Source organism: Cydia pomonella, chromosome 20, assembly GCF_033807575.1.
Source record: "Cydia pomonella isolate Wapato2018A chromosome 20, ilCydPomo1, whole genome shotgun sequence".
In the NCBI taxonomy this organism is placed as follows: domain Eukaryota; kingdom Metazoa; phylum Arthropoda; class Insecta; order Lepidoptera; family Tortricidae; genus Cydia; species Cydia pomonella.
In genome coordinates, this window is record NC_084722.1 from 7587131 (window position 1) to 7606208 (window position 19078).

General features: G+C 35.9%; 1 protein-coding gene and 1 long non-coding RNA gene across 2 annotated transcripts in view; both read right to left on the minus strand.

Annotated features, from left to right (window-relative positions):
• LOC133529401 (apyrase-like) overlaps window positions 1–19078 on the minus strand; it is a 192007-nt gene that overhangs the window by 115127 nt on the left and 57802 nt on the right. The window lies entirely within an intron of this gene.
• LOC133529416 (uncharacterized) lies at window positions 4680–7274 on the minus strand. Its single transcript, XR_009801132.1, has 2 exons — window positions 6621–7274; window positions 4680–6551 (listed from the first exon to the last, which is right to left on the minus strand). It is a non-coding gene; the product is annotated as an uncharacterized LOC133529416 (long non-coding RNA).

Below are 19078 nucleotides of genomic sequence, written 5' to 3' on the forward strand. Positions count from 1 at the left end.
TTGTTTGACTGTAGCTTCAAATGTACAACTCATCGCTACTTGGCCGACTTTCTAGTCAAGAGCATTAGCAGGGATGCAGCGGCAATATGTGGCACCGGTTTTCAGTAAGGACTTATTCTCCCTACTACGCAATTCTCACTTACCTAATTCATAGTATGAGCAAAGCCTACAATAGAGTCTGCCATGAAGCCCTGTTAAAAAATCTTTATATTACAGGAGTCAGAGGATTAGCTCACGAGTGGTTCAAATCCTACCTCAGTAATCGGTCTCAATATGTAGAAGTAGAATACACAGACTTTCAGACTGGCAAAATTCAACAAACACGGTCCGATAAAGTTGCTGTTACTTGCTCCATCCCCCAGGGTAGCGTCTTAGGATGCTGCTTATTTCTCATATATATAAATGACCCCCCTAACATATTAGAAAACCATAGCGTGCTATTCGCTGACGATGTCTCTGTACTTCTTCCCTGCTCTGATATTCTCGAAGCTGAACATAAATTAAATACCACTTTAGAAAAAATTGAAAATTGGCTAGAAGCTAATAATCTTACACTCAACTTGGGGAAATCATTAATTATTCAATTCAAACCATATCAGAAAGCCTCACTGCCAATTCAATTCTACTATAATAATATTAAAATTGAATCTGTTAGTTCTGCTACCTTATTAGGAGTGGAGTTGGATACCCACCTTAACTGGAAACCTCATATCCTTAAACTTTCAAAGCAACTTTCCTCTTTTATATACGCACTCCAGCATCTCAAACGCGGGGCACCTTTTGTTCCATCTAATGTGATTTGTGATATGCAATAAAGATTTGACTTTGACTTAATACTTAAGTTCATAAATGCCGACCAAGTCAACAGCTGATCAGAGCTGGAACTCGTAATTAATTGAATGACCGCTCGCCACCGATCCGACTTTACCGTGAGGTTATTTCAATATCAACGGCCATTGGTGAGTCAAAGCGTTGGGAAAACCAGCGAATGGTGTCTACAAACGTTACTGATACATTGCTTGCGATTTACGATGCATCGACCGATTAATGACCGACAATGTTCAATTTACAACAATCAATTCACTACCAGCAACAGAATATACGTACATATATAGACGCAGCTCTTAGTTCATTCTTGACTTCAATATTACTGTCACGGACAGTTATTCCTTTTCCATAAATATACCCCATAAATATATATAATATATACCCCGTCCGCAACTTTGAATAATTCACAATTTTCCGCTATAAAAAAGTTGTAAATTGGTCACTAAAAGTTTTGATTCGAAAAAATAAAATTATATATGTCAATCACCTTGTGCGCCATAACATTATTTGACGTTGTTAAGCTGCGGGCAGTACAGTTGAATACACGTGGGATCTTTTTGAGCTCTAATCAGACTCCTATAGTTATTCTATAGTTGGATCATTCTCCAGATTGTACCTGCGCTGCGTCTAAACTCCGTCAAATCATACTAAATGTGGGTAATTCTTCAGATTTGTGCCTGCGTCTAAATTCCGTCACACAATACTAAATGTGGGTCATTCTTAAGGTCTGTGCCTGCGTCTTAAATTCGTCAAACCATACTAAATGTATGAAAAGTTTAACGGAGTTGAGTCTGACCATAGCCATATTATCTGAGAATGACCCACATATGAAAGATTTGACCGCAGTCACATAAATTGAGAATGAGTTAGTCGTTGCACTCTATGATGAATTAAGTAAATTGGTTAGTGCGTTTGACTCGGCGGCATATAAGACATGGGAATCAGGACTTCAGCTGGCTGTAACCTCGAACACTTCATGCAACCAATCAGTTTAGTGGCCGCCTTTATCTGTAACCAATTTGATTACGAGTGGGGTTTCAGAACTGAATGACCGATACACGCTGCAGCCTAGTTGTAGGATGTATTGAAACCAAGTTGTTATCGTGCAGCTATTGAAGATGGCTAGAATACAGCTTGCGTAGGTGGTAGGATAAAATTTGACATGATGAATGCCCTTTCTGCCCACAAAATCTGGGATTAATTATTTATCGTTTTACTACCCGTTACTTGTGAAGCTCTAGCAGTTACTAATTGTACTATCACAGGTACAATATGTGTTATCAATGTTATCATGTAACGTAACGGCTTGTAACGGTCGCCGACTGCGAACTTGTAGCAAACGGGTATTACGGGTAGTAACTACATATTTCGTCGTTCAAAATAAAACCTGTATAAATTTATATTTCTGGTTTTCTGATGCATGAAGGTAATGTAAGACTATATATTTAGAATATGAGTTGTAAATATATACTCTAGTCTTATTTATTTTAACCAACATAACGCTTTCGTCTCGGCGCATTGTACAGTAACAAATGGTGCAAGACAAAACTGAGTAGGTATTTAATATGTTCTGCGACCCACTACTTACCTAGAAGATAGTGCCTTAAAGACCACGCGAGTGGTAAACTTGAAATGTAAGACTAAATGCTTTATAATGCGGAGTCTGTGTATGTGTGTCTATGATTCAAGTTAAAGATATGAAAACGATTTCGATAAATAAATCACACATTATTGCTACGTTTTATGTCGATTTCGATCTAAGTAAAGATCTGATTTCAGGCTGGCGATGGCGTTTAGTTCGCCGCATGCCGGTAATGGCCGCTTCGTACCCGACTGCCGCAAAAAGGAGGGTAATGAGCATTTAGAGATGTGAAATACGATGCCGATTCCATATGGTAGAGAGCGAGGCAACGTGGCACACTCTTGAGCGCCGATGGACGAGGTGAGGTTTTGAGTGGACTACGTACTGAAGGACTCAGCGCGACAAGGTTCAATCAACAATTTTGTCAGAAACGTAGAGAATCTTATAGGGGGCATGATATTTTTGCCAAAAATCGACTAAGTACCTCTTTAACTATCATCTATTCTGATTGCGATTGTAGCAGCATTGCTTATGCAGTTTTACTGTGGCAGCAATGCGCCAGCGCAAGTTATCACAGAAACAGACAGTTACATTACCCATTTTCCGCTGCTGTATTCGCAATCCGAATGGAACCTTATGAGTCACATGAACCTGCCACCAAAAAGCCGCTCCCATACAATCGAACTTTCGCTCTCATTTTAAAACAACACAATTATAATACAGGGACATTTACATGACATAATATCTGTAACGTTGAAAACTGCTTGGGTAACGTAACGTTCTTACGGTAGATGTCGCTAGGGTCGCCAAGACCCATTATGCTGGGAAAATTTGCTGGCTATGGATGAGGTCTTGGTGGCTCAGATGGCAGAGTGCTGGAGTATCGATCCAGAGACAGTGAGTCCAAGTCTCACCAAGGCAGTATTTTTTTCACTTGAAATTTATTCTGAGCTTAATAGCATCGTTCGCAGACGTGTCTGTATGTAAAAAATGAATAATATCTATGTCTGGTACTAGTTTTACATTAGTATTTACGTTTTGTTACGAACACTTATATGGGTCATGCCTGAATTGTATTGTAAATATAATTTTAAAATGAGAGTTTAACTTTGATTGCAAGTATAAGTATAGATTCGTGTGAGTCTAGTCTTAACGGTCGCTATCCTTCTGAATCCAAATGGGAGCCACGTAGATAAACTCCCCATAAATTCGTAATCGAACGATTTAAAATCAATGCACAAATAGTCATGAGAGCCGGCATCAAAGAAACACATTGTGAAATCAACCCTTCCCTAATGCCTTATCCGATACAACGCCCTTATTATGCAAAACGTCTCGCTGGATCTCTTTAGGTAGTGAAGTGGCATTCCCGGGAATATTAAGTAATATTCCGGGGCACAAAAAGTTCTTCTTTGTCGAAAAAAATTGTGAAATCTACACTTCCCTAATACCTTTACCCGATACAACACCCTTATTCTGCAAAGTGTCTTGCTAGATCTCTTCTAGTCTGTTTATAAAATGACGTTCCCGGAATTACTGGGTCGAGGGAATTTTGGATGTGAAAGATTAATTAAAAATATTTTACTAAACTATATTTACTATGAGTAGGGATTTTTTATAAACGACTTATTCTAACCAATGTAAATTTCCAAAGTTTTTTGAGAATATTTCCTCGTATTTGTTTTGGATATTCCCGTGGTCATTGGCTAATAATGCAAAAACTTAAACTATATTATTATTTAAAAAGTATCGTAAGCAGATACCCATATTGAGATACCAAAAGTTAAAGATGGCTCGATAGAAAAATCACGAAAATATGTCTGATTTTTGTTTATTTTCAGTTTTATATCATTACCCTGACGCCGTCCTGTTGGTCATCACTCATCCTAAATATCGTTGGGCGGATCCCGTGAGCTCGGCGTCAGCGAAAGCTGGCGCGAGTCTGCTCTGGACCAAAGTGGTATGCTCTTCGCGCCAGCCAAATAATTACTCTGCATACCATAGCAGTATAGTTGTAGTAATAAATAGCTAGTGATAAGCCGAGAGATTTGACGAGCAAAATTATGAACACAAGTATGTTTTTAGAGTAATTGAGATAAAAGTGAAAAACACGCGAATTGGCGATATCTTCCGTCGCAAGTTTCGCGTGGCGTGCCATAGTTTGTTCCCTTCCAATTTCCTGGTTTTATTGCTCCCTCTTACACGTATTTGCTCGCATTCGCAGTTATTACTTGAAACAGAAATAGTCATCTAAAATAATGAAACAAAATCATGATACAAATAATGTAATATTTACATGAACCAAATAACAACATTTAGATTACGAGTAGGTTCTCTTGTTATTCGATTTTTTTAAAACGCGAAGATTCCCGGGAATATGCCCTATGTTATCACTAGTCTCGGGACAGCATTCTTTCTTCCATTTTATGAGCTCGCAGTGCTTCGTGGCGAATATTTAACCGATAAATATCTCTTAAGACATTTCCTTTCTGTTTATCGTTAGGATTTCGCTGATTCCTTTAACAGTTTTTCTTTTAAACCACTCTTTATCTGTAGCGAGATTGCGGATTCCTACCGGCTGTATTGTTTTTCTGAAATAAAAGAATAGCTGGAGTTTCAGCAAATTGGTAATTCTCGAAACGATTTTTAATCTTGAGCTCTTTTTGTAATTGTTCGTGATACTTACACTGCTAAGCGGAATCTATAAGAGGTTTGGATTAAAAAAAAAATTACCTGTTTATTTGTTTATGTTTATATTTATCCTGTTTATTTTAATGAGTTGATGTCTTATATTTTTATTGAATGGTGATAATTAAAATCATACTTTAAAAATATGAGAGCATCATAAATACACTTAGCTATTTATAGTACGAATTAACTAAAATGTTTTTTTGTCTTTAAAATGATTTTTAAGGCTTTTTCTTAACATCTGTAGTCTGTTAAACAAAAGCTTTTGTTTCTTTTATGGATATGCGTCTTAGGCGCATGCCAAAGCAACCATGTCGTTAAACGCAACTACCGTTATAGTATTAAAGTTCAAATTTATGTAACAGCTCATTCTCAGAATGAGTTTGGGTAATGTAGGGCGATCGGTCGCTCTTGTGTGGCATGTCAGGTAACAGAATGAGCTGTTACACGAATTTGAACTATATTATAAATAGGTCGGTAGAATTTCTTTTCTTTTTAAACGAGTTTGCTGCCATCAGTAGCGGTAGCATTGGTAACCGCTGCATAGAAGAAACATAGACTTTTGTTTAACAGATAAGCCCTAGCCGAAAAAGAAAACATTTCACCAAATTCATACTACCCATAGGTAGATGATTTTCAATATTACTGTAAATATGTATGTAGGTAGGTATATAGGTAGGCATTGAAGGGTATTGGTTCCTACACTTATGTTTGGTAGCGAAAGTTGGGTATGGCAGAATAGGTATTAGAGCCAAGTGAATGCAGTGGAAATGAAGAGCGTTGAGAAGTGTGTATGGTGTGAGATTACAGGATAGAATTAGGAACAGTGTGATAAGGGAAAAGTGTTAACTGAAAGAAGATGTACTGTTAAAAGAATAAGTGAAAGAAGGCTAACAAAGAGGGTGTATAAGGGAGAAGTAAAAGAGGGAGCTGGAAGGAGTAAAGCTCGGCGGACTTTCTCTGATCAAACCGTGAAAATCCTGAAGAAATTCCAGGTCAAGAGCACCGTAAAACGGCGAGCGTGTATGAGGAACGTTATGAAAGTGAAGGAAGCGTAAGATGTAGAGACGTAGACAAGTAAATATGTCTTTTTTATCCTGAATGGGTAAAAAATAATATACCTAACTACATGCGATTGATACAATGTTTAATTTGACCTATACTTTTCAATCCACAGTGAGATTCATGAGCGGATTAATGCATACAAGACCGTCAAAGCGAGTCTATTACGAAATATTACTATATTCAGAGCAATGTTTACTCATATAATGAGATCCAACCACTATAATCTCATTAAAAGTATTACCATTAATAGGCTCTGATAGTTTCTGGCCCGCATCACATTCAACAACGTTTTTATTATTAACACACTTTTATTGACTTCATTTTCATCAATCATGCTCGTAAAAGGTGTACACGTAGGTAATGCGGTCCGTAAATCGTAAATTTTGACCTAGAGCTTGAATGTTTCAGAATCATAACACATGCTAGGCGATGTGGTCCGTAAAACCTAAATTTCGACCTAGGGCTATGATGTTCATACTAAATTAGGCAGAAGTTTTATTTATTTCCCTTTTTCCACACAAGTGTGATTAAAAACTTTGTGCGTGAAACGGGAGGTATTAGGTACATGAATTACGGACTCGTGTTAATTTTGCTCCCGCCTTTGGCTTCGATCTTCAATTCAGACTCGTTCGTATATTTTTATTTACCGCCTTTAATAATTAAATAAATTTTTAATGTATTTATTTAATTATGACAATAAATAAATAAATAAATATTATAGGACATTATTACACAAATTGACTAAGTCCCACAGTAAGCTCAATAAGGCTTGTGTTGAGGGTACTTAGACAACGACACAACATACAAAAGTTAAATATACAAAAGTTTCGCCAAACTGAAGACAGTTTGTTGGCGACTAGTGCGCTCTCAATTTTATTATTATTATAAAGCGACCAGAAATATATGATCATTGTCAAGAGGGCGCTGTTATTCTCATGTATAAGGCGACAGTTCAGTTTAGTATGAAAAAAAATAGTTCCAATGAAATTCCGCAATATGGCGTGTGATCATATATTACTGGTCAGGCTTTAAGCACTTTTTGCCTTATAGTACCAACAGAGTACAGAACAAACTGCATATACATACATATATATTAGGTTGAGTTCAAACAAATTTTTAATACACAATGTAACTACTATTGTAACTAACAAACAATGGTTGTCAATGTCATATTAGTTATTACAAGTACCTAGGTATTATGTACATAATACAGATAACAGCAGTATTTCAATATTTGGCGCCAGTGGGCCTGGGCCGCTCCGTATATTGTAATAAGCACAAATGCATTTTTTTTCGGCGTCTTCTGGAAATGTGGGGCCTGTGCCGCCTTTTGTAGCCCGTCGCCCCGGACCATGCCCCACTTGGCCCTAGGATAAATACGCCCCTGGATAACAGTACCAATTATAGTCGGGTACTAAAATAGGTGTCTTTACAATTTAAAATTAGGCAGTTTTTTAGGGTTCCGTAGCCAAATGGCAAAAAACAGAACCCTTATAGATTCGTCATGTCCGTCTGTCTGTCCGATTATGTCACAGCCACTTTTTACCGAAACTATAAGAGCTATACTGTTCAAACTTGGTAAGTAGATGTATTCTATGAACCGCATTAAGATTTTTACACAAAATAGAAATAAAAACAATACATTTTGGGGGCTCCCCATACTTAGAACTGAAACTCAAAAAATCTTTTTTCATCAAACCCATACGTGTCGGGTATCTATCTATGGATAGGTCTTCAAAAATGATATTTAGGTTTCTAATATCATTTTTTTCTAAACTGAATAGTTTGCGCGAGAGACACTTCCAAAGAGGTAAAATGTGTCCCCCCCTGTAACTTCTAAAATAACAGAATGAAAAAGCTAAAAAAAATATATCATATACATTACCTTGCAAACTTCCACTGAAAATTGGTTTGAACGAGATCTATAGTAAGTAGTTTTTTTTAATACGTCATAAATGGTACGGAACCCTTCATGGGCGAGTCCAACTCGCACTTGGCCGCTTTTTTTAATGGGCCTTTTGTTCTATTATAAGAGATCTTCTCAGAATCTCGAACTTTTCCAATCGTATTCATAAAAAAAGAAAAAAAGTATCCTAAGATTTTTATTTCCATTCCGATAATTTTTTGGGACAATATTTTCTCCTATCAATATCGAAAGAGTTCATGATTCTGAGTGGTAATAACATAAGAATTCCAAAAAAAGAGTGGCGTAACTATAAATCCAATGACCCTAATGTCAATTGTTTAGGCGATTTAGACCACTTTTGTTTTTTAAAAAAATAATGGTTAGCTGAGCGTTCTCTGAGGACTGATAGTAGTTGGTCACGGAAACCGACTATCAGCTAACAAAAGGTAGGCATCCCGGAGCTATGATTGAATCAATTTGCCGATTCCACGTTTCGGGTGCGGCCTGTAAAATTGGTCCACTATAGATTTTAGGCTGGAAAAAGTCGACGGGAAAACCTTTGTGACGTAATTGACTTGGAAGCAACGGGAGATTTGATTTAAAAGAAAATTTTGGCGATGCTAGTTAAAAATTACAAAATTACATAATGAATTTATATTATGATCGTCAACTATTTATTATACACTATATCCTGATGGTCCTGGGTTCGAATCTTGGTAAGGGCATTTATTTGTGTGATGAGCACAGATATTTGTTCCTGAGTCATGGATGTTTTCTATGTATTTAAGTATTTCTATACTGTAAATATCGTTGTCTGAGTACCCACAACGGGCACAACACAAGCCTTCTTGGCTTACCGTGGGACTTAGTCAATTTGTGTAAGAATGTCCCTATAATATTTTATTTATTCTACAATGCTTTATTCAGCACACCGCTGTATAGGTACGTCAGTATGTGTACACTACTAGTGGAGTTATGCTATTCAGTTTCCTTATTAAGATTAACGCGCTGACGATGACGTCCAAATGGGGAGGAATGCAGGTAAATTTCGGCCATTGTCACAGTTTACCGGTGGGAATTATCCTTGATTACTTCGTTTAATAAGAGCTTTGTTGTCAACCTAGTCCAACGTATACGACGTATACTTTATTAATTATACATTTATCAATGGATATTTAATAAACTGAAATAGATGACGTATATCACAAAAATACTTCCTATTCTGTTATATTAGGCCTTAGAAGACCTTGATTACGTTTTGTTTAGTATATTTCACTTTATAATTTACTTATAAAAACAGAAATCAAAATATTTAATAATATAATTTCATTTCTAGCTTATGCACGCTTAATAGTATTTTTTAATATTGCTCGTAAAATTGGGGTTAAATTACACGGTTCGAGAGCTCGTTTGGTATTTGATCGGTCGGTCGAATTGGTTCGAAGTGCGAGTTCACGTGCCGTATAAATCAGCCTTTAGCTTTAGTAACCCAGTTCTGTTAGAAATACCAACCACGTTAATTACAGGGAAGCCGGAAGGTCCGGCAGGAGACGGGGAATAAAGCAATAACTTAGATTTACGACCCTCCGGCAGATTATTATTATTGGGGCACCTAATCTATGCTCGTTTGACATCTCCGCTTAGTGGCTAGGGGAATTTAGAGGGACAGCCGGCATCAAACGGATAGTGACTGCCAAAGTGGCGAAATATATCGTAAAAGACCTTTTCACCACACCAACTGGTAAACGCCCTCTTGTTGTTCAGAAACTAATGAGAAGGTTGCATTTTATCCACTTGTGAGGCAAACTAATCAGATGCAAATTTTGAGTTGTTTCCTGGTAGAATTGACTTTTAAATGAGGATTTTGAGTGATATATATTTTTTTATTATGTTCATTTGGATTTGATTTGGTTTGATATTTTTGGTATTAAATAGATAGTATTTTCCTCGCTTTGGTGTGGTGATAATTCTTGTGTTTCACTCGGAGGCAAAGTTTGTTTAACCCTGCCTTGAAATCCTCGTAACGCTCAATATTCCACTTCTCGAACCACTCGCTACGCTCGTAGTTCAATTTTAGAATATATGTGTGTAGTAATAATTGCTCTGTTAAATATTGATAGGTACCCATATTACCGCGAGCGGTTAAACAATAACTTTGAGCCCTTGTAAAACAAATATCTATTGTTACCTTAAAAATAAGAATGTGTTCCGATATATTTGGCTACTTTGAACTGTTTTTTCGGGCGTGCATTAAATGCGATATCTGCATTATAGTTGGATGTTTATACATTTATTACGCTTAATAAAATAAGATTTTATAGTGAAAATTAGTACCTACTTAGCATAATAATTGTTCCGTGGTTGTGTTGTGTACAATTGTAATCGTGGTGTGGGTAGTGTATAAGATACTTATGTATGGAATATTTTAAAATGTTGTTTGCCTGCATTGTGTTATTGTGCCTATCAAATAAAAATAAATATAGATACATTTATAAATAACCATACGAGCCTTAACCTATGCTTGTTTGATATTTTACCAAGCTTTTAGTGGTTAGGTTCTCTAGTATTCTAGTGTATTGATTGATATTATTATTGTATAATTTAAATGTTATTAATTCATATGATTTATAAATTAAGTTACGAGCCGTAACCTATGCTCGTTTTATATCTCATGATATATATTGTAGTATATTTAATGAGCTTATATTTTATTCAAATGTTAATTGATGAATTCAAATTTCATTTCATGTTTTACCTTCTTATATATATATATATATATATATATATATATATATATAAATCTAAAACTAAAATAAATCTAAAAATGGCCCCTGCGGCATAGTACCGAAGACGCTGGCAGCATTTCCTCGCTGGATCGTTAGACTGAAGCGTTGAGCGAGGAAGCTGCCAGCTCTTTGATCTCCTGTGGCGTCTCTGAGTCTCTTAGACAGATCTTTCAAGAGACTCAGAGCGCCAGGGCCCCACGGACCAAGGGTCTCGACACCGAATGGAATAAAATTGTACTCGGCGCCGATACCCCTGTACTTTCCTACCTTGGCGTTCTCCGCCGCCTCTGCCGCTGTCGCTGCCCTCACGGAAGTTCGGTGGAGATGTGACGGGGCTAGTGTGTCTACACAGGTTGCATCCCACACCAGCACCCGTCCCATACTCCACGGAATCAGGGACATAATAATAACATATTTTAATTTAGTCATATTTTAGTTTTAGTTTACATTATTAATTGTTTATAAGGTTATATTATTGTACTAGTAAGTCGAATTACATCTGTTCTTCTTCAAATGAAATGCATACTAATTTATATATATATATATATATATATATTCAGGCAATAAATTTTCAAACTCTTTTATGTGTGCATTAAAACGCAGTCATAGTATTTTTCATGATTTTAAACAAAAATATATGTTTTATGGTTTTTATATGATCATAAGTAGCTTATTTCTGTATATTTGTATGGTATTTTAAATAAATAAATATGTATTATTTCAATCTTATCACTTTATGAACCACTTCCCGGTGGGGTAAAATTTTGGCATTGATCTGTAATAAAGATTACGATAATTTGGAGTTGATCTGATGATGCAGTCGAAATGTATGCCTACTGTAACCTATCCTTTTTCCTTCAACTAAGTGTAATATGGCCAAAGAGACTCCCTGATGAAAAAAAAAACAACAGCCTCGACTTTGTTCATAAGTAAGAGTTCGAGAAGGAGACTTGCAAATTGATGGGAATAAAAGCATGTAACTATTGAAAAACAGTGTTCAAAGTCAAACTGTAGACCTACCACAGAATTCACATTAAGCAAAGAAACAGTGGTAACTCCATACTTCGGTTTTCGCACCAAAATTACAGCTCATACAAATTGATAAACCAAACTCAAAGTTACTCGTTAAGACGAAATCTTCATCTTACACTACCTCGGTCGAATTTTATTCAGTTCCAGAAAAGCATGAATTATATAGCAATTAAAGTATTTAACCATCTACCAGATGATATTAAACAGTCTGAAGACCTGAGAGTATTCTCGAAGATTCTTAAAAACTATTTGGCTACGAGACTCTTTTACAGTCTCGATGAGTATTTTGGTAAATTATATGACTACTTAATTATTGCTTTTGACATCTAATGAAATATAGTTATTGAATATGTCGCATAATTGACAGAAAATCAAATACAAACGCAATCCGCCACTAACCTAAGAATGTCACGCAATCCGTGACATTCTTAGGTTAGTTAGGATATTTATCAGTCTTTTGTCAAATGTTATTTTAATTTTCATTTTGAATGTTACGCATGATTCAGGCTAAGTTTATTTTATTGTATAAAATTTTGCATGATACTTGTACTTGTATCTTATAATAGCAAATAAAGAAACAAACAAACAAATAAAAACGCGAGTTATTTCGTAGTAGTGCTATTGCGGAATTTATCAGCACTACTATTTGACATTTGATGTCGCGAGTGTCGCGACGAACGAAAACTCATCTAACACATCTCTTGAATCTGAATGAACTCTATTTTCAACTCCTTCTGTTTGTAATATTAGTTGTAAATTGTATTGACAATATATTTTTCATTAGACTTGACGTTAGGTATCGACTACAAAATAACTCGCGTTTTGGTAAAAGAACTGATGTATTAAAAAAAATCATATCTTGTTACTCTCACTTAAACTCGTAATTCTATAAATTGAATGTTAGTAAAGTCATAACAAAATTAAAACTATAAACTAAAGTATAACAGTTATCATTGGTTAATAAGAGATTGCTCTTATTTTGCACTCCCCGTTACAATCCCACTACCACTCTTTCTTTACTTATATTTCTCTATGATAATAGTTACGGAAATGATAAAATCTACCTGACCTCGTGTCTTCTTAATCCACAACGGCAGAACAACCCAGTATTTCACCGGTTAACAAACGCTGTACAATAATAAAATCATGAGTAGGTCCTACACCTGAAGGGGGATCGAAGCGCCCTCCAATTACGGGGATTTACGATCGTGGCGACTCGCAACGAGCCACGGGACCATATGCTCTGGAAGCGTTGATTAGGTAAGTAAAATAAATATTAGTATTTTGTACAACAGGTGGGTCAAAAGTCTTTTCAATTCAATTCAATTCAATTCAATTCAATGCATTTATTTGTCGAAAAGCAGGTAGTGTTACAAACAGGTGTTATATACACAGATAATTAAGTGCTCCACTTTTGGCCATATTATGAGATATGAGGCATGCAAATATTTAACGTGAGTGGCGGTGTAGCTCATGCGATTCATACTTTGAATGCATCAAAAAAGTTCGCTGTCATTTAGATATTCGTTGTTTTACCTTTGGCCCCAAAAAATGTGACAGAGTGGAGCTTTTTGTATGGGGAGAAATTTAGTTCTTCATTTTTCTCATGTTATTTACTTATCTACAGCTAGAAATACATGCACTTAACTTTTTTTATTTATTTGACACTTATTAGACAAAAATAGAAGCGTGACAGAGCGGTCAGAAACAAGACAAAGAAAATAATTCTGACTCAGGTACACAATAAGGGTTTTTTTAACTTCAAGGACCGAAGTTACAAAACGAGAATTTTAAGACTTAATGTTAAACACAAAATACTTTTTCTAAGACAGCAGCAAACACCTAAAATGATAAATAAAATCAAAGTAAATACGTATACAAGAGTAAAACGATTAGATTTTTTAGATTTTTGCCTAGAAGTTGTAAAAGTTGAAAAAGAAAAAATACAACAGTTGTACTATGTACATATATATTGTATGAACAATTAAATATTCATAATAACACTGTTGTAATGATCCAATAGACAAGTGCCGGTCTCTCCTGGCGCCATGCTTCTAATGAAGTTGATTTTGATACCACTGGCAGTCATTTTATTAACAAATAGAAGCGCTGGAGTAGAAAACTAAATAATTATTATAAGACAATTTTACACAGATCGACCTAGGCCCTTGCAATAACGGCTTGTGTGTTGGGCACTAGAACACGATGTACATAATATAGGTATACTTATAATTGAGTACTTATATACCTACATAGAAAATATCCGTAACTTAGCGGCGGTAACATGGTCGCATTTTTAACGCCTGTCACCATGCCCGTCACATTCTAACACGTATATAAGTGCATTAGTGACGCATGACGCGACAGGTGATAAAACGCCGACCATGCTACAGCCGCAGGAACAGATCTTTTGTGATAAACACACAAATAAATGCCCTTACCAAAATTTGAACCTCGGGATAGCCTGCTCCCTACGAACTAGGCTCATCATCACAGGCCTTTGCGTCTATTGCAGACGATTTATGCATTGCTGTTTAGACAACAGTTTTCCAGGCATAGTGGTCGATTTTAAATGCTGACATATCTCGCTTAACACAGTCTTTAAAGCGCAGCATCGGTCTTCCAAGGTTCCTTTTAGCATACACAAGTGCACTAAGCAATACACGTCGAGGTATTCTAGAGAGTTCCATCCAGTGCAAATGCCCCAGCCACCGCAAGCAACTAGGCTAGGAGATAAATTATAACAAACATTAAAATCATAATACGAGTAGACGGATTATAAACAAAACTTGTGCTGTGGACGATAATCGAACCCCTTTATCAATGTTGCAGCTCATTAAAGATAAGGGTTGGCAAAAATACGTTAGGTACCCTAAGTTCCCCGTCTCATATACTTCGGACATCTCTCACGCTCCCCGGATAGCCTAGAGAGAGTTACTATGACGGGCAAAGTTGAAGCAACAGGGCCCTTCCCCTACTAGATGGTGTCTCAAAACTCAAATCACTGCACCTATGAAATTAAAACTGCACGATTGGTGAGGAATAGAAGCCTACGAAGGAACCTGGTCTTCAATAGGAGGACATGATGTCACGACCCTCAGCATTGAAGGACCGACTGAAGAAGAGAAAGTCGCCTTTAGTTCATAACTTAGCGTTTTGAGAGAAGAATAGCTTTCCGATTCTAACGAAATAGTGGTACTTTTTCAATGAAATTTCTATTTAGGGAGAAAACGGTTTCCACTAACTAAATCTTAACAAATCACTTTGATTTTGATGGCGATCAATTCAGCATAATATATTCTAGGTTTATAGGTTTTGCTATATTACAAATTCGCACGGTCCCTAAGTATTCAAGATATTTTTCGTAATAAAATATCAACAATGGGTTATCTTGGTCATCTTACAAGGCACTTACAATCCCATGTTCAATTGTCTTGTGGTAACTTTAGAAAATATTATTCGTGAGCATTTCTAGGCACTTCCAGCGGAACAAATATCGTCGTAAAATTCCAACAGAAGGTACAAATTAACGGCAACGCAGTGTACAGCTTTATTTATTCTCCTTAATTTAGAGCTAGGATGCCATAATAGCCCACTTAGATTTTAAAAGCGCCTGCAGGATACTTAAACTGACATTGTTTTGGGAATATTTGTCCCAGAAGTGTACACGGGGTAAACAATTCATTAGGTCACCGATGGATTTATTTTTAGAGCTTCTTTCTTATCCAGCATTGAGCAGCACTTTCGGTAATGAAAATGAAAAAAAAAAATATTATTCGATTTTTGTATGGCAAAATGGGTTTGGACGATATGTTCAAGAAAAAGACCATTTTTGTAACTGTCTAAATTTAGGCGTTATCTTAATCGTTAAATTAAACTCTAACGTACCTGCTCCAAAGTAGGTCCATCATTATTTTATTTTTCTCAAATTTAATATGAACTTACAATTTTGTCTATGGTACAAACGATCATGGACGCAAAATTGGAATCCATTCACAACAAATTATGCGTAAGTACAAAAGTATGTAATTTTGAAAGTAGGCAAGCTTATGAACCGGGCCTTCTTTGGAAATCATCGCTACAGAACCTGGTCATTCGTGCAAAGATAAAAATGTCAAATCGACCGAAGCAACGGAATATTGTATCTGCAAGAAGCTTTTTAAAGTTTCCAGAGGATTTTATAAGGCAAAATTCAGATAGATAAGTCAAATATGTGAAAGCTGGGTTCCTCTAAGATGCAGGGTAGGTCATGGTAGATAAATATAAAACAGTACTTTAAGGCGTTTTAGCAAAGACTGTGAAATAATTTTAAATAGAAAAAAAACAACAATTTAAAATGCGATTTGAATTATTTACAGCCATAGTACCATCTCATAACATTTAAAATTTAGCCCCAAGACGTATAATACTTGTTGTGGAGGGTTTCCATTGTAAATGCGTTTTCAGAAAAAAAAAGAAGTATGCTTGTAAGAGTTGAAGAGTTCTCTCAATTGCTCATCATCAGGACTGGATTTTGATAAAAATGAGGCCAATGTATAAGGACCTATATACTTTCAATCAAAAAAATATTTTTTTTAAATCGGACATAGGTCTGAGATAACAATCATAAAAAAAATACAATCGAATTGAGAACCTGAAATTTGCTGAAGATATTTTTGGAATTTTCAAGTCGATTAAAAAACAATCGTTAACGGTCACATCCTAATACAACGTGACTACGCAAGTATCGCAAGTTCGCGCGAATTTTACTCGTGCAAAGGCGCGATCAAATCAAATATATTGAACTCGAATAGGTGTCCTAATTTGTTGACGACCTCTTATGGTAGGCTTCTGTTTCACGTGTCCTTTTTCACGTTAAAGTCAGTGTAGAGTCCGTTTGGTTGAACTATAGTAAGCTGCTGATAATTTTCCGACGAATTGAGAACCTCCTCCTTTTTTTGAAGTCGGTTAAAAAATTAATAACTAATCATTGTTGTAACATTTGAACCATGGTCAGATTCATCTTAGTTGGCGACATACACAGATATGTATGTTGTCAGATTTTTTTTGTAATATTCTGTGTTTAAGGTTGTCTTACCGATCAAAATTTACGAACGTACTGAACTACTGACAACATTATTCTACTGCGTCTTTGAGTAGCAATATCGGAATGAACCAAGTTGATGTATGCAGTACGGTCCGACTTATTGTTTGCTCTCGTATTTGCGAGTTGCCCTGGTATTTCAGCTTTTTGAGAGCAGTAGGATAATGTTATTACGTGATGGACGGCTGTTTACATAATATGGTTTAACATATTCATAGTTCTACGTGGTTCTACCAAAGAGAAATCCAAACGAGAAGTGAACTAGTTCTAAAAGTAAAATGTGGTATGATATTTTACGATATACGTCTGTCTGATTTTCTGTGTATTTCTTAATGAATCTTGGAAAACCATATGAATTATCATTACTATTACTTATAATAAATATACTTACTTACTAAATTAATTTTTAACAAGCAGAAACGTCTGCGAATGATGCTACTAAGCTTAGGATAAATTTAAAAGTGGAAAAAATACTGTCTTGGATGAGACTTGAACTCACGTGAGTTCAAGTGATCCACTTTTAAATTTATTCTAAGCTTAGTATAGGTACTTACGTTCTAAAATACCTAACGAAAAAAAAACCTATGTCATTTCCTAAAATATTTATGATTTCAATAGGTATAGTTGTATACTTTAACGACCACTTAATCAAAGGGTAGTTTAAGCTTCAATGAACACACTTTGATTGGTTATATAAAAAAAATGACGAGTTTATTTCTCCAAACACCATATAAGATAATTTAGCAAGCAATGTATCACAACTTTCGGCCCAATTCGAAGAATGAGATACGATAACGATAAGTTCTGGTTTAGATAAGTTCTCATTTAGATATCGTTTGTATGTCGTATAATTGACAGAAGCAGCTCGATTCGGGCAACCAATGTCACTTAGACGTTAGAAATATCGTAGATCCTTCCTACTAGAAAGTCCTTTGAGTCCTCTCTGCTTTAACCTCCTACGGCCCAGTTTCAAAGAGGGTACTTCCGAGGAAGGCCCAATGTCCTAATATTAGAACTAAATAATAAAGCCCTGAACGTCCAGACCATTTCTTTTTCAAATCTGTTTATCATTAATAAATACAGGTAATAATATTTTGGGGGTGTTATAATATTGATAAAGGCTTGCCACAATACTAAATATATCCACAGACTAACCGGCAGCGTAGACATGACGTGGCGTGTAATACAAACACATCAGCGTCTGTAGATCGACCGCATTATTATAACTTGTCACGTCCTAACACAGGGGCGGATTAAGAAGGCGCGGGGCCCTTAGCACAATAGCTTGCGGGGCCCCCTGGTTTGAAAAAAAAAGATTAAGTGCGAGTCAGACTCGCACCCCGAGGATTCAGTACCATCACAACATTTTTACGATGTCTTAATTTTTTTTCACTCGTTCTCGATTAGTTTTAACATGTTATGCAGTGTATTGTTTAGGATTTCGTAGTGACCTAGAAACTCTTATAGTTTCGCCATGTCCGTCTGTCCGAGGGTTTGCTCCGTGATCTTTAGTGCTAGATAGCTGTAATTTGGCATGGATACATAAATTATGCATTACTACAGAACGGGTAAAATAAAAACTATAAACAGAATTAGGATACCTCCCATACAAAATGTTTTTTCTTTGATTTTATTTTTTTGCTTTGACCCTGTAGTGTGGCGTATGGTTGAATAAGGTCTTTCAAAACGAGTAACGGTCTCCAAAAACCTTTTTTTAATAAAGAGATTATTTTCGGAAATAATCGCTCCGAAAGAAAGAAAATATACTTTCAATGAAAACTTTAGCGAAAATGATCGGTGTAGTCTGTTTTGGTTTATTGCAAAAAATCTTCTCTTCTTACTAAAAAGACGTACAAAGCGCTGCAAAGGTCCCTTATGCTTGTAATGTAATGTAAATGATACTTACTAATAGCCCCCGTTTGGCCTTTTTTGACTGAATGGTAACAATAAATAATAAATAAATATTATAGGACATTATTACACAAATTGACTAAGTCCCACAGTAAGCTCGATAAGGCTTGTGTTGAGGGTACTTAGACAACGATATATATAATATATAAATATATATAAATACTTAAATACATAGAAAACACCCATGACTCAGGAAC